The sequence below is a fragment of the Rana temporaria genome, chromosome 2 (assembly GCF_905171775.1).
Source record: "Rana temporaria chromosome 2, aRanTem1.1, whole genome shotgun sequence".
Classification (NCBI taxonomy): Eukaryota; Metazoa; Chordata; class Amphibia; order Anura; family Ranidae; genus Rana; species Rana temporaria.
Window position 1 is genome coordinate 275,089,424 of NC_053490.1, and position 13,233 is coordinate 275,102,656.

A 13,233-nucleotide genomic window follows, 5' to 3' on the forward strand; every position below is an offset into this window, starting at 1 on the left:
ATTAATATTCCACTCTTATACACTTATAGCCAGATTCAGAAAGACTGGCTTAAGTTTGTGCGGGCGTAGCGTATCTCAGATACACTACGCCGCCGTAACTTAGAGAGGCAGGTACCGTACTCACAAAGAACATGCGTCCTAAGGTACGGTGGCGTAGTGTAAATGGCCCGGCGTAAGCCCGCGTAATTCAAAGTAGGCTGGTAGTGGTCGTGTTGTATGGTAATGAATCGTGACCCTGCGTAAATGACGCGCCTAACGATTGGCCCATGCGCCGTCCGTGGACGTATCCCAGTGCGCATGCTCAAAATCACGTCGCAAATAGTCAATTCTTTCGACGTGAACGTAACCTACGCCCAGCCCCATTCACGTACGACTTACGCAAACAATGTAAACGACGTGAAATTCGACGGCTGTTCCGACGTCCATACTTAACATTGGCTGCGCCATCTTTTTGGTGGTTTATCTTTACGCCTGAAAAACGCCTTACGTAAACAGCGTATCGGGCGCAAGTACGTTCGTGAATACGCGTATCTTGCTCATTTGCATTTTTTAGGCGTAAATCCACGTACACGCCCCTAGAGGCCAGCGTAAATATGCACCTAAGATACGACGGCGTAGAAGACTTACGCCGGTCATATCTTAGCAACAGTTAAGCGTATGTCAGTTTGAGAATACGCTTAAAGATACAACGGCGTGGATTCGGACTTACGACCAACGATCTACTGATACACCGTCGTAAGTCTTACTGAATCTGGCTATTACTGTCTGCAAATATGATCAGTTATTCATATAGAGCATAAGCAATTCCTCATTGTAAATATTTAAGAAAAACATGTATCCTAATGTCAGACTTAAGAATTCAGGTGCATTAAAAAAAATAGGATTTTTTGTACTCACCGTAATATCCTTTTCTCTGTCGTCCATTGACGGACACAGCTCCTTAAATCTTGACATTTGGGTTATGTTCCTGTTCATAGGAGAGGACTAGGCAGAACATGTTAGTTATCTTAAAACATGTAACTTTAACAGAGTTGAAAAGCCCCGACCAGGGGGAGGTCCCTCTGTTCATAACCCCTCACCCTGCAGTATGCAGCTCAGTTGGTCAAAAAGGAGGGGGTGAGTGCTTTGTCCGTCCATGGATGACAGAGAAAACTAATTTACGGTGAGTACCAAAAATCCTATTTTCTCTTTTCGTCCATGGACGGACACCGCTCCTAAATCTTGACATTTGGGACGTCCCCCAGCAGTGTCAGAAAAATGAGGGGTGGGAACAGTAATAAAAAAAACAACTTCACCCCAAACAACAGCCTGCAAAACCTTGCGGCCGAAGGAAGCATCCGAAGATGTACTCACATCAACCTTGTAAAATTTGGAAAAGGTGTGAACGGATGACCAATTTGCCGCCTTACACACCTGTGAAACACGCTTGATGTCGGAAAGCCCAGGAAGCACCAATTGCCATGGTCGAATGCACCGTGACAGGGAAAGGAGGCGCCTGCCACTTAAGGGCGTAGGCCTGGATGACGGTCTGCCTGATCCACGAGAAATGGTGGCCAGCGAGACCGCCAGGCCCTTCTGCGGACCAGATACCACCACAAACAGTGAGTCAGATCTCCGGAACGGAGCCGTAGCAAACAGGTATACCCGTAGGGCACGTACCACGTCCAAAGTATGTAGCGCAACCTCCTTGGGATGCGACGGTCTGGGACACAAGGACGGAAGTACAATGTCCTCATTCAGGTGAAAAGCTGAAACTACTTTCGGAAGAAAGGAAGGCTGCGGGCGAAGCACCGCCTTATCCTTGCGGAGGACCAAGTATGGAGACTTGTGAGACAAGGCCGCCAACTCCGAAACACGTCTGACAGATGTAATGGCTACTTGAAACGCCACTTTCTGAGATAGCGTCAAGAGTGGAATTTCTCTGATGTTCACAAAAGCAGGCTCCTGAAGAGCCGAGAGCACCAGATTCAAATCCCACGGAGGAAGCAGTGATCTCATCGGGGGAAGCACATGTCGAACCCCCTGCACAAAAGTACTTACCAGCAAGTGGGTCCCCTTAATGGTAGATATTCTGCGAAGAAGACTTCCGTGCCCTCAGCATGGTTGAAATGACCGAATCCGACAAACCTCGGTCTCTCAGCACCTGGCTTTCAATAGCCATGCCGTTAAAGCCAGCGACTGTCAAGCAGGATGAAGTATGGGACCTTGAGTCAGAAGGTCCTCCCTCATTGGCAGCTGCCAGGGTGCATCCGCCACCAGGCGCACGAGGTTCAGGGTACCAGGGACGCCGGGGCCAATCTGGAGCGATTAGAATCCCCGGGACCCCCTCTGTGTCCACTCTGCGGAGCAGACGAGGAAGCAACTTCAGTGGGGGAAAGGCATAAATTATCCGATACTGACCCCACGGGGCCACCAACGCGTCTGACGCGTCTGTCCAAGGATCTCTGGACCTGGCCACGAACCTCGACACCTTGCAATTGAATCGAGAAGCCAGGAGATCCACATCTGGCGTGCCCCACCTCTGGCAAAGGAGTTGAAACACCTCCAGATGTAACGACCATTCCCCTTGGTCCAGCATCTGGCGACTTAGATAGTCCGCCTGCCAGTTTTCTACGCCCGGAATGTAAACAGGCTTCTTTCCGCCCACCTTAGGATGTGAGCGACCTCCGACGCCGCAGTTGAGCTCCTTGTTCCTCCCTGATGGTTGATATAGGCTACTGCCGTGGCGTTGTCCGACTGGATCCTCATTTGACGTCCTTGTAGCCTCTGCGACCACGTGGAGAGGCACAGCCTGATCGCTCGAAGTTCTTGTACATTGATCGGCAGGCGAGATTCGTCCAGAGTCCAGTGACCCTGGGCCAACTGGACCCCCCAGACTCCCCCCCAACCTTTGAGGCTGGCGTCCATCGTGATCACAGTCCAATGGAAAAGAAGGAACGACTTCCCGGACTGAAGAGCCGGGGATCTCAGCCACCAACTCAGGGAAGCCCTGACCAGGTGACTTACCTGAATATGATGATCCAGAGACAATGAAGATCGGTTCCATTTGGACAGGATCTCTTTCTGCAATACCCAAGTGTGGAATTGGGCATACAGTACTGCCTCGAAGGAGACCACCATAAGGGCCAGAACTTGCATGTAAAAACTGTGAGATGACCATTTGCGGGATGCTAACAATTTCACTGCCGACTGGAGTGTCTGCAACTTCTCCAAAGGAAGGAAGACCTTCACCTCCAAGGAGTCCAGGATCAACCTTAGGTACTCCAGACGCTGTACCAACACCAACTTCTGGATGTCCAGTACCCAACCAAATTCCCGGAGGGTCTGACTGGCTATAGACACGTCCTCCTCTAATTCTGAGCCAGAGGCAGCTCTCAGAAGAAGATAGTCTAGGTAGCCCACAATAGCAATACCTCACTGTCTCAGCAAAGCCAGAATCGGGGCGAGCACCTTGGTGAACACTCTCTGTGCTGACGCTAGGCCAAAGGGAAGAGCCACAAACTGATAGTGGTCTTCGCTGATCGCAAAGCGCAGAAACCTCTGATATCTGGTGCAGATGGGGACATGCAAGTATGCGTCCTTGATGTCCAGGGATGCCAGAAAGTCCCTCGGGTGAAGCGCAGCAACCACTGAACAAATGGATTCCATCCAGAACTTTCTCACCCTCACAAATGCATTGAGGGCCTTGAGGTCCAAGATTGGACGGACCCGGACCTCCTTTGGGACTACAAACAGATTTGAATAGAAACCCTGAAACCTTTCCTCTGGAGGCGGGGCCGAGTCCTGCTGTCTTTGTCAATAGACGCAGCAGCAGGAAACGGGAGCGCACCCGCACCAGTTCCCTGAGGGAGAAAGGCTCTCCGTGGGGGCACTCGAGACGAGGAGGGACCCCAGAAAAGGAGGATCCTGGGCCACTCTGGGAAAAATAAACTGCACAGAGGTGATAAGTATAATATGTTTGTTTTTTAAAACAAACTTTTACATATCCTTTAAAAACCACTTTAAATAATATTTGTTTATTTCTGAAAGCCTTAGCAAAAAAGAAGTAGGTTGCTTACTTTAACAAACCCTATTTCATGTTTTATTTTCCCAATGCAGATTCAAGAATGAACTCTGGCAGTTATGGGTAGCAGTTCTGTATTTGCTTTGCCTCGGATTTCCTAAGTCAGATCTGCTATGCTCCATGATGATAAAGGATTCACAATTATATGTTCTGCTCCACGAGAGACTGTTTGCAATGGTTTTCATTTCGTCCACAAATCAGTGTTTCTCGCACTCTCTGGATCTTCCCTTTTGTCAAAGAGGTGAAGGTGATAATACTTTTAGTGTATACAACCACTCTTGCCAGCTTTTTTCACTGCCTACCTTCGTTTTTACTGTGTATCTATTAAAGCTTACTTATCTCTCTGGGCTTCAAGTGAAAACACGCTGAATTATTCTGTTTGAGTTTGTTTCTGACGCTGTCAGCCCGACTCGGCTACCCTCCCCCTACAGCACAAAGCTTTTTTCATGAGCCACATATGAGGTGGGTACACAGACACCCTCTCATCCCTCTCAGGAGGTTTACCTTCCTAGGCATAACATGAAAAGAGCAAATGCTTAATTATTCACACTTTATCACATTTGCCACACATGTCTTTCCCAAGGACTTCCCAATGTTTCCAAATCCCACTGGAAAACCCCTTGCGGTATCTTTCTTATGCCCTCTTGTTCTTTCCACCCTACATCTTCTATGCTTTCCTTTTCTGAAGAACTTACTATTAACCCAAGATAATGCTATCAGTAGTACAAAATACAGCCACACATACGGGTATGTTCATTAGAATGTATAGGAATAGCACAAGAATGAAAGATAGGTAACCGCTTGACCATCAGCATCTGCACTATGATTTTAATACCCAGAAAATGCAGGAAGACAAAGTAATTATGCATAAAGCATATTTCCACTTTTGCAGTTACATTTTGAGAAAACCCCACTATGTGTTTGGTATGTGTTTCCATTCACACAAAATGCCTAAAAATATTTCTTACCTTTTAGATGTTTCTCAGAAGTAGGTGTCATAGCTAACTGCAACTTTTTTGAACAATGTTCGAATGAGCATGTCCCAGGTCAGTCCTCATTTACATACAATGCAAGAAGCCCACCCTTTACACCTTTAACTCTTTGTTAGGACAGACAGTGTTCAAATCTAGCTACTACTGACAATGAAGTTATGCCTGCACAGTACATATAGGGTTAATTATGGCATAAAAAAAAAAAATAGGTAAGATTTGTCCTTGCTTGGCAGAATAGAGCATCTAAAAAAGGTAGGCTGCAATGTTAGGCTTGGTTCACACTGACGCCACCTGAAAGTCACGCGACTTACAGTGTGACTTTGTAAGGCGACTTTGGCATGACTTGGTGTGACTTTAAAGCAGCTTCAGGGAATGCCTGGGTAATCTTCCTGTAACCTTCCCCTTCTCTCTATACTCTCTACTTCCTTCACAAGTTTATGCAGCAAAAGTAATGCCTACAGTTGAAGGTTTTACATCTTGTGAGGACATTGCAATTTCTACAGACTTGCTCCCCTGGACAACGAACTTAGGCCCCGTACACACGACCGAACATGTCCGATGAAACTGGTCCGCGGACCAGTTTCATCGGAAATGTTCGGTCGTGTGTACGGCCTATCGGACAGGTTTCCTGGCCTAGCGGACAGGTTTCCAGCGGACAAAAGTTTCTTAGCATGCTTAAAAACTTGTCCGCTGGAAACCTGTCCGTCGGACATGTCCGCTGGTTAGTACGTCTAACCAGCGCACAGAAATCCTGCGCATGCGTCGAATTGATTCGACGCATGCGTGGAAGCATTGCACTTCCGTGTTTGAGAACGTCGGTGTCTTCTACGTCACTGCGTTCTCTGTCCGCAGGGATTTTGGTCTGATGGTGTGTACACACATCAGACCAAAAGCTCCCAGGAGACATGTCCGATGAAAATGGTCCACGGACCGTTTTCATCGGACATGTCTCCTCGTGTGTACAGGGCCTTAGAGGTAATGCGCAAAACCCCAAATCTGAACCAGCAGCTCCTTCGGGGGTAGTGCTACATATGAATAAGGGCCGATGCACACTAGTGCAATACCAGACATTGCATGTGGTTCCTATCGCATTGCTGTGCAAATCAGATGCGATGTCTGTGCGATGCGAATTTGGGAATTCTCATCACATTCAGACCAAACTTGTGCAGGAACCTTTTATTTGGTCCGCACCAGAATCGGATCGCATGGGTGTTCACACCCCATGTGATCCGATTCTGCAAATCGCGCTGCGTCTTTCAAACTGACTGTGGGGTGTCGTTAATTTAACATATATTCCTCAATCAGTTCGCATGAAGAGGTGCTGCATCTAGTGTGAACCTAGCCTAAAAGTGAATTCACAGTATGGATAATCCTATATCCTATTGTCCCCCAAAAAATTTAAATATGTCAAAAGAACCTCTATTTTGCAAACCAGGAGCCAAGTACCCCCTGGTTGAGCGACAACAAGGGGAATGCACGGGTTAATCTCAATCCATTGTATATTCTCCAGGGTAAACCAAGAGAAATACAGACGTGGTGTGACATAATTTATAAAGACAGGCCACTGCCGGAGTAAATGCATAAGGACAAGCGCAGTTTGACAAGCAGACCGTTGAAGGGACAAAACAGAATTTATTGTGAATGAGTTAGTTAAATAAACAGCAATACTAAATGTGAGACAAACACGCACCCAAACTGTGTGTGAGAGACATTCTGACAGACAAGCCATAAGAATTAGACACATATATTAGACCATGAATGAGGCTTTAAAGACAGGTCGTGCTGAGATATAGGCCATGTGATGAGTGACTTCAGTGAGTGCATGATTATCTGTGAAAGATGTCCCCGTTATAGCAGCATACTTTGAGTCCTGTGGCATTTCAGGCTCCATTACCCAATATGCTGCCTGTGTGCTCCTGCTTGCTGCCTTCTGTCACTGTCCCACACTCTGACCAGCTCAAGGGCATCCCAGGGAGGAGGGTGTGCTGGCAGCTTGGCTTCATGGTCCAGCCTCTCACCATATGGATGTGGCACTTAGGACATACATGCCATTCATTTAACTGAATAAACTGTTCCAAGGGACTTTAAAGTCATGCAGGCATGACTATGGACTATGCCATAGATGGTTTAACACAGAACAGAAAATGTCACAGCTAGTTGTGCTTCAGCAAATAGTGACAAAAGGTATTTCACGTAGTTCCATCCTGGATGTTAGAATGGCGGAGTTTAGCTTCTCCCTTGGTAGATCTAGCTGTCTGCATTTCTTGACTTCACCGTTACAAATTCTGTACTATGAAGCTTTTCTGAAGCCTGTAGTATAGGGAAACAGAACATGGGAGAAAATGAAAATAACAACAAACTTGTCAGCTATTCAGCAACAGTGACACTTTACTTCTGGGAATGCATCAGCGGCACTGTTATCAATTTAGCCTTTAGCCAGTACAATTCAAGCTATAATAAGTAAACTAGAACAGAACAACTGCATGCCAGCTGATGGATACCAGAGGCAGGTGCCTGAAAGAATGTGGCAAAGTTGCTTTCCCAGTGAAGATTGGAAGAGCAGCTGGATTGTTAAGGAAATCCTTATATCAGAACCCTCAATTCCACCCACTTGCTAATTTAGCACCCCTCTGACACCCCAATGGAAGGAGAGCACCTCCAGAGCAGAGCCAGGACAAGGGGTGGGCAGGAGGGAAAGCTGCCCTGGGCACTGTGGTATCGTGTGAGGTAGGTGGATTCCACAAGGAGATTGTGGAAAGGGGATTTGTGTTGGAAGGGCAAATTTGGGGGGTGGCAATGGGTAAGTATTGTTTTAGAAGGGGAGTGCTAGGAATGGTGATTTTCAGGCATTTGTGTTAGGGGGGATAGGGGGGAAGAAGATTTGTGCAATGAGGGGGGGGGGGCATTCGAGCTGGGGGTATATGGGTGATGGGGGGGGGGATTTGTGCTGAGAGAGGGGATTTCAGCAGAGGGTGGATTTGTACTGGGAGTAGGGGGGATTTATGCTCAGGGGGTATGCATGATGAAGATTAGTGCTTTGTGTATTTGTGGGGGGGGGTTTGCTGACACATAATGTCATACATTATGGGGGGGGGGCGTAGTTTGGCATGTTCATGGCTGAAATGAGAAACTGGGACAGGATAATGGGTGCCAGTCACTTTTTAAAGTTTTATTGAAAAACGGTTAATCAGGTGAGTGTAAGGGGGCCCAGATACCATAGCAGATCACTTACAGTCTCTCCATTTCCAGATCAATGTCTAGCTCCACAGTTTCAGAACTTTTAAGCTGATCTGGCAACATTGTAAGAGTCGCTAGTGTCCCAGGTCCCCACTGTTACACAGCCAATCACATAGAATTTCCTTTATGTACTCCAATGCAGAAATCAGTCCTTTGGCTTGTTTTTTATGTTTTATTAGGGGTTGATAACTTGGATGGGGTAGGAAATTATGGGATGCCCAACTTGAAAAATGTCAAGAACTATGAACAAAGGTACAATTCCTCCCTATATACAGTAAAAACGCTCCAATTTTTCTTCCTCCTTCACAAATGTGGTTTTCTCAGCAAAGCACCCGCTGCTCTCTCTTGAGGGAACTAAGAGTTTTGTTGTTGGCTGAGCAAAGGCCCATCACAGGCAATAACTCTCAGTCCCTTGACAAAGTAGTGCAGAGAGCAAAAAGCATGACATTTGTCCTTCTGCTTCCCTTGCGGCCACTGATCCCAGCTCCAGTTTCTTGCAGAGAAATGCTAGCCCACATGGCTGCCACCCCACCAGCCACACCTTGCTAACCTTCATCACAGTCCTCCTGACTGAGTTTATGCCCCAGTACCGCCCGACTGGCACACTTTCATTGAGATTCCCCAGGGCAAGGATGAAGACTGAGCCCACTGCTGCTGTTAACACTGACAGTCTCTCCCCTTGTGTTGTTCCTGCTCGGTGCTGATCTCTACTCACTGTCTGTATTTTGCTCTTTTTTGCTTCCTCTCCTGAAGGTTCTCCTCCAACTATCTCTTGTGGTTACATCCTTCTAGGCCAGGTTTCCAGAGCCTTCATTATGAGGTATTACCCCTCCCTGGCAGGAGGTTCCCTCAAGGGCATAGTTGCCAACATTTGAAAAAAAATTCCAGGGACACTTTGCAGCACAGCTATTAATTAATTACCACACTCACTTCCCTGAAGCTCCACCCACTCCGCAGTGTGTACAGGAGAGGAGGAGGAGTGCAGAGGGTATGATGGGGGCAGTGTGTACAGGAGAGGAGGAGGAGTGCAGAGGGTATGATGGGGGCAGTGTGTACAGGAGAGGAGGAGGAGTGCAGAGGGTATGATGGGGGCAGTGTGTACACGAGAGGAGGAGGAGTGCAGAGGGTATGATGGGGGCAGTGTGTACACGAGAGCAGGAGGAGTGCAGAGGGTATGATGGGGGCAGTGTGTACACGAGAGCAGGAGGAGTGCAGAGGGTATGATGGGGGCAGTGTGTACACGAGAGCAGGAGGAGTGCAGAGGGTATGATGGGGGCAGTGTGTACACGAGAGGAGGAGGAGTGCAGAGGGTATGATGGGGGCAGTGTGTACACGAGAGCAGGAGGAGTGCAGAGGGTATGATGGGGGCAGTGTGTACAGGAGAGGAGGAGTGCAGAGGGTATGATGGGGCAGTGTGTACAGGAGAGGAGGAGTGCAGAGGGTATGATGGGGCAGTATGTACAGGAGAGGAGGAGTGCAGAGGGTATGATGGGGCAGTATGTACAGGAGAGGAGGAGGAGGAGTGCAGAGGGTATGCTGGGGCAGTATGTACAGAAGAGGAGGAGGAGGAGGAGTGCAGAGGGTATGCTGGGGCAGTATGTACAGGAGAGGAGGAGGAGTGCAGAGGGTATGATGGGGCAGTATGTACAGGAGAGGAGGAGGAGTGCAGAGGGTATGATGGGCACAGTTAGTACAGGAGAGGAGGTTGGAGGGTATGGCGGTGGCATAATGGGGAGGGATTTCTTGTGGTGTCTATGGGGTAATCAGGAAGTGATGTTGGGAAGATAAGGGAAGGAAAGTGACCATGGAATGATGTCCCTCAGCTGGGGGGGGGGGGGGGAGGAAGCAGCTTGGAGTGATGTCTGTATGATGTGATCTGGGGGTGATGCAAGCTGGGGGGAGTATGTACAGGAGAGGGGGACTGAGAAGTGGTCAGATAGCGATGTATATATATATAAAAAAAAACAACTCATCCACTAAAAACAATGAATCATACAACAGTACTAGATGTAAGTACAGATCTATGTAATCCAGTTTATAGCACTCTGTATCCAATCCAATTGCTCAGACTAGATAATGTGGAGTCATGTATAGCCATTCATGTAACCTGTGTGTGTATGTGGTGAGTTCACACTTCTGATTGCACAGACTCAGAACATGTATACATGTACAATCAGAAGTGTGAACTCACCACATATATATGCAGGTTACATGAATGGCTATAAATGACCCCACATTATCTAGTCTGAGCAATTGATATTGGATGATGTTTGCACAGACTGTTCATGCTTAGAAGTGATCTGCCAAAATGTGTTTGGGCTGCAGACCTCAGCCCCCTCCCCCTCACTATCTCCTTTGATCCTTCTCCTAAGAAAAAATCTCCTTGAAAGTGTGTAACTACTACTATCCACCCTAGGAAACTTCTCCCAGAAAAGGTCAGCTCACTCACCTCCTCCCTTCCTCTGGCCAGCCGACAGGAGCTACAGTGAGCTCCGCCTCCAAGGTCTCACAGCACACCGCGCTGCTGATTGGAGGGGAGGCTGAGTCAGAGATAACAAGGACCCCGCACAGCACGAGACTGGAGGGAGGGGAGGGGACAGAAAGGAGCTTTGCATCCCAAACACACACCGCAGGCTCAGGTCCCTGCTGAGACCCAGAAGCCGCACCTGCCTTCCCCAATAGCCGGGACAAGTCCCGGCAGGCTAAATTAGCTGGGACTAGGTCCCAAATAATGGGACTGTCCCTTTAAAAACGGGACAGTTGGCAAGTATGCAAGGGCAACTGATAGCCTCTCCTCAGCACTCCAGCTCCATCTTCCATCCGACTCCTGCAAGATAACCCCCTCAGGAGAGAGCTTCCTAGAGGGGGTTAGCTATTGTGGGGAGGAGCCGCGAGAGCCGCCGTGGGACCCAAGAACAGCAGGATCGGGGCCACTCTGTGCAAAACGAACTGCACAGTGGAGGTAAGTATGACAGGTTTGTTATTTAAACAAATAAAATGATCCTTTACAACCCCTTTAAAGGGGTTGTAAAGGTTTTTCTCTTTTTTTTTCTAAATAGGTTCCTTTAAGCTAGTGCATTGTTGGTTCACTTACCTTTTCCTTTGATTTCCCTTCTAAAAGTTTTTTTTCTTTGTCTGAACTTCTCACTTCCTGTTTCTCCTCAGTAAACTTCACACCATCATCCGAGCGGTGGTTAGTCAGCCAGAACAGCTTACTGAGGAGGAACAGGAAGTGAGAAATTTAGACAAAGAAAACAAACATTTAGAAGGGAAAATCAAAATTAAAGGTAAGTGAACCAACAATGTACTAGCTTAAATCAGTGTTTCTCAATTCCAGTCCTCAGGCCCCCCCAACAGGTCAGGTTTTCAGGATTTCCCTCAGATGAAAAGGCTGTGGTGATTACTAAGGCAGTGAAACTGATCAAATCACCTGTGCAAAATAATGGAAATCCTGAAAACCTGACCTGTTGGGGGGGCCTGAGGACTGGAATTGAGAAACACTGGCTTAAATTAACCTATTTAGAAGATAAAAAACAATCCTTTACAACCCCTTTAAAGGGTCACTAAAGGAATTTTTTTTTTTAGCTAAATAGCTTCCTTTACCTTGCTGCAGTCCTGGTTTCATGTGCTCATGGTTCGTTTTTGCTTTGATGTTGCTGTAAATCCTCTCTGTTCTGGACACTTCCTGGTTGCCTGTTTCCTGATAACCACAGTACTGGGAGATTTCTCACGGTGGTCACTAATCAAGGAGCTGTGTGTAAAACGAAACTGGATTGGTGCTGAGGAGTTTTAGACAAAGTATCACTGCTCTCTATTGGCTGACTGCCCTCTAGTGGCTCTCTGTACATCAGAGAACCAGCAAACAACAGCAAAAACGAAACTACACTGCAGGCACATTATATGATTGTTTTTTTATCTATTTTTAATCATTTTTAAAAGGAATCAGTTAACTATTATGTCTCTGTGCCCTGTAAACAGTCATTTCAGCTAAAAAAATTTTTTCCTTTAGTGACCCTTTAAGCTTAGGGAAAAACCAGATGAAAATGATAAAATCAGTCTGAGCCAACTACAGCCCAGCCAAACATTACTCTGACCTAGTAGACCCTGTTTAGGACAAGGCAAAATACACTTGTATAGTTCTTCTTTCAGACCACAGCCTACAGTGAGAGGAAATGTAATTGGGTATTGTATTCAGCATCAGCAGTACAGAATCAAGGGATGAATTATGCCCTGAGATGCAGTCTTTTAAGGTAAATAATAGGTGTATTAGCTTGCTTGCTATCTGTAACATAACCTTCTTCCTGTCTGCTCCCAACTAGAGATGTGCTTGGGTGTCCTCCAAAATGATCTCTAATCTGAACTCTGAATTTCCACTTTTTTGTACTTCAATGAGCTGCAGGCCAAGTTATGGGCTAGCACAATGGTACAAGCCTAATAACGACAAACCTCAAATAGGATCCAACACCTTTATTAAATGGTATAAAATTTTGGCCACGGTGTCACCACCAGGATGGGGGGTTACAATAATAAATTAAATAAATAATAATGAACCATCATGGCTAACTCTTATGAAATGCTGTCCATCCAGCCGAAGCTGGACGACTACTCCCCACTCGGGTGACAACGTGACTTATGAGAAATTAGAAAAAAAGGGGGGGGAGGGTGGGCGTTGCCGCGCGTCTGCGGAAGGGGAGAACGCCGCCTCACGCTGTCCTATTTATAGCCTTTGCCGCGCGGCTCCTTCCCGTGCCGCCGGCCAATCGGCTCTTCGCTGGATCGACGAATCAGGGCTGGTCCCGCCTCCGTCACCATGGCTACCTGCAGCGAGAAGAGAAGAGAGAACCTTCCCCCCTTGCGCCAGCCCATGTCGGTCCCGCACATCGCTGAGACCTTTCATGGGCTAGCACAATGGTACAAGCCTAATAACGACAAACCTCAAAT